The following is a 4169-nucleotide window of genomic DNA, read 5'->3' as shown; positions in this document are numbered from 1 at the left end:
GTGACTTTTCTATTCTTATATCTTATTTCCTAGTGTTTGTGTGTGTGAGTTGGGCCGACTGGTGGCTTGATCACCCCATCCTAATCCACAATTGTAAGTTAGTTGATACCTCTAAATCGTCTGTCTGTAAGTCTTCTTATAAATGCCACACCACATCCCACAAGTCTCTTTCGAGCAAGACAAATTCAATATTACACACGATAATTGGTACTGTCAAATTTGTCAATGACGCTTGCTTTAATGAAGCTATCCCCATGTTCAACGTAGACTCATGTTTGTAGAATGAATCATCAATTCCCTAACCAATTGGGTTTGTTGTGTTTCATGCTCTTAGGTGCTATGGATCACACACGATCATTGTGGAACAACTGCTCTGATACCATGTTTGAATTTAGAATAATGTATAGATAGAGTACACAGTAGCTTAACGGAATATATTGATATTTTATTAGATGAGTAAAATGGTTACATATAAAAGGCCATACGGCTCAACAGAATTAATTATAGGTGATTGCATTTACTAGTTATAAACGACTAAAATGGATAACAACTGTTAACGAGGAGACTATACTTTGCCATAGGTGGTTTTTCCGCATTTTAGACTAGCAAGGAGGAAGATCAGACGGTGGTGGCGGTAGCGTCTTCAACTCCCCAATACCGTTCAGGGTAATGAACGCCATATCCATCCCCCACGCCTGGTGCAAATCGAAATGGCAGTGCACAAACCACACCCCTGTAATTTTAATTTTCCATCCATCTCAGTTTTCAGTATACGAGCTTACGCAGCTTGTCTTGATCTATTACTTTTAAAATCTTCGTTGCAAACTTGACAATTGATTGCAATTCATCAGAGTAGCCCTTTACCTGGATTGACAGCACGAAAGCGTACAGCCGCCCAGCCCCCTGATGGAACGGAAATTGTGTTCCTCAACACAGGATTCACCAAATTGAATCCTGCTGGATCACTGCTGGAGTTGTAATTACCGCTTCCGGTGCCCACAACGTAGAAGCTCTGGCCGTGAATATGGATGGGATGTGAATCGAAGACAAACGTTGCAGTATCCTGATAAACTATTTGCACGCTGCTATTGTATGGAATGCGCGTCGTCAGGATTCACGCCGGTATAGTTGTATTGGAAGAGAGGAACATCCGGAAAATCAGGTGTATAAACGCCGCTGATATTGTTGTAGTACGCCTGAAACAGGGTAGCAAAGATGTTGCTGGATATTGATTGGAAGGAGACACAAGAACAAGGCACGGCAGCGTCAATTTCGACTCTCAGTTGGAAGGGCCAGTGATTTGCTCTGTGCTAAGAGAAGCCGTAATAGGACTGACCACCACTCTTTGGCCAATGTAACTGACATGATCGTCTTCACCATACCTTGTCCTTCTTAAAAGAAACAGGTCGGGATGCTTGCGTTTCGATATATCAATCATATCAATCAGGAAAGGTTCCGTCAATCTTGATGGCTTACCTGAATTAAGGAGACGTCGGGCGTGACAAACGTGACGTTGCTGATGGACGCTCTGAGGACTGCGTCGTTGGGACCCTGACACGTTACTCCTGCAGGGCAAGGCTGGAAGCCATAACCGATAGTGTGGAGGAGATCCAGATCGACAGGCTGGGGCACATCGTTATAATAGAAGCCTTCAGAGTAATTCCTGCCTTTGAGACTGTTAGTGAAATTGGCGTCGAATGCAGTATCGTTGGCCAACGGAAACGTGGGAAGAGTCAAGTTCGAAGAAGCAATGGCGCCATTGTAGCTAAGAATAGCTGTTGTGGGCGTCGTCGGATAAGGAACAAGGGTGGAATAAACGGAAGCGGCTATGTAGTACTGAGCAACAGATTTGTTAGCCGTCAATAACACATTTGTAGTTTGCCCGGGAGCGAGAAGGATGACATCGGTAGTGAAAGGTTCTGTATATTCTGCATCAGCCTCTACCACTGTAAGGCTGTGATTCGCGACTGAAAAGAACATATGAAAGTTCATCGCAGCATTGATTAGCCGCAAGAGAACCGTGTCTCCCTGCGTTACATTGTAAACGACTGTTCCTGAACCGTGCACGTAAATCAGAAAGACAAAGAGCCATGTTATATATAGTTTGTGATTTCCTTTTGTTTCGGAGTGACAGCTCTGATTCAATCGTTTTGGAGAACTAGCGGAGCTCTGAGCGCGAGTAGTTTTTACCGTTTGACGAGCAATTGTAGAGGTCACCGGGTTGCCCATTGATTGTAATGGCGTCGGATATGTTGTATTCTGGTTGGCTGGAATTGAGTGCCTGCGTTATAACGTCTTCTACATTGGCATTCCACCACTCACCTGAAGGAGATACATACGACATAAGTGAATCATCTTAAGTACGTGCAGGTTAATCATATGTAATCTATTGTGCAGATGTGTGCGTGTGAACCTACCAAGAAGGATGGGAGGCAGTTCCTGCTGAGGCTCGCCGAATGGATAGGGTATTGTGTTCTTTTTTAGGACGATGAAGCCTCCGTAGACAGTCGCTCGCAGCCAGCTGAAATGCGCATGCCAGAACATCGTACCTCTTTGTTTTGTTACCTGGAATCTGTATACGTAAGATCGGTTTGTCTGAATCGGACATTGGGTGATGTAGGCCGGCCCATCTGCCCAGGCAGAGCGCAGCTGACGGACGCCATGCCTGAATGATAAAAGTGGAAATGTAACGTAAGTTGCGGATCAAATCCAATAGTGCGCGCCTTTAGAAGCGCCTAGTAGAGAAATTCCGCAGGGTGAGCCTCTACTCGAATTATTGTGGTACGTGCATGCGGATTTACAGCCGAGAGTTTGCCTCTGATGAAAGGAATGAGCAGCTACCAGTGAATGGTTGCGTTGTATGAAACTAGATTCGTAACGTTTACAATCACAGTATCTCCTTCCGTGACATAATTGGTTGGACCAGGGAACTGTCCATTCACAGATACGAGGGACTTTGTGTGGCAGAGGCGGGTTACATTTGTGTATTGAATCTGCGAGAGCGAGGAGATGGAATTAAATAGGCAAACCTTGATTATACTGGAAATGCAGAATGCATAAAAAAGCAATGGGCAAGGGGGAGTAGGACATAAATTAGAGGCTGAACACTACTATCTGACCATAAAATTGAAGTAGACATCCTTAGCAGAACCGAGCTGAAAGAGGATGAATGAGAATAGGAAGAAGGAGAACGTGCAGGGGAAGAGGGAGGGAAGCTGCATGATTGGATAAGTGTGCGAATACCAAAAGATCAAGTTGAAGAAAGATGCATGCAAGATGAAGATCATAGAAGAGAGTATATCATGATAAATTCTGAGGCTAGCCCTCCATTTATAATACCTGACGGATAAGAATCTCTCTTAATTTATAATTCTTCCACAAGAAGTTTTTTATTTATATTTCTTCCACAAGAAACTTTTTATTGAGCTTAATTGCCCTAAGAAACCTTCACGGAAGGCATCCATACAACCGTTCCCTCGATCTACTTTAATCCTTGGGATTAAATGTTTCTGATAATATTGTTTTGCTACAGCATTTAGTGCTTTGTATACGTTCACCTAATTACTATTATGATCCGATGGCCCATTCAACGTGAGGAGTTAAAGGGGTTTGGGTTAAGAGAAAGGGTTTTTAAATAGCAAATTCCCACAAATTTTTATAGAAATATACTTACACAAAGGGTTTTTAAATGGGGTATGAGAAAAAGTTTGTAAGTTCATATAGAAAAAAGGGTTATTTTTAAGGCTTACAAGTTATAGATAAGGGGTTTATATAAAAGTACTCTTTAAACGCACGGGATATGTAAGGTTTTCACGTGGTGACCCTCTTGAGACTTTTGAACCTTTTGCTGCATGTTTGATACTTGTTGGATACTTTGTCTTCTCATGATTTTTGTGGTATTCCATAAGCTAGCGCTAGCAAGCCCGTTATATTAAAAAGAAACATTTTGCATAATAGGTAGACATGTCAATGCCTACTTGTAGGAATAATCTAATTGGTAGGAACTGGCACATGCAATAGGATTTGACTTCATCTTCCCCTTATTTTTGTGCTACATAACAAGACACTTGTTAACCATTTTTCTCGCCTATATGCAACACTTTTAGGTACCTATAATTTTTTTGCGTCGACACTCATTACTTTAATCTTGTGTTAATTGTTCTGAAGAA

General features: G+C 42.3%; 1 pseudogene; it reads right to left on the bottom strand.

The window, feature by feature from the left end:
• Positions 1–602: 602 nt before the first annotated feature.
• On the bottom strand, positions 603–3221 carry LOC147892979 (laccase-4-like; annotated as a pseudogene).
• Positions 3222–4169: the final 948 nt, after the last annotated feature.

This window comes from Dipteris shenzhenensis, chromosome 16, assembly GCF_047967505.1.
Source record: "Dipteris shenzhenensis isolate YYH24624 ecotype China chromosome 16, Dip_SZ_1.0, whole genome shotgun sequence".
Classification (NCBI taxonomy): Eukaryota; Viridiplantae; Streptophyta; class Polypodiopsida; order Gleicheniales; family Dipteridaceae; genus Dipteris; species Dipteris shenzhenensis.
This window is presented reverse-complemented; position numbering and strand designations above follow the sequence as displayed.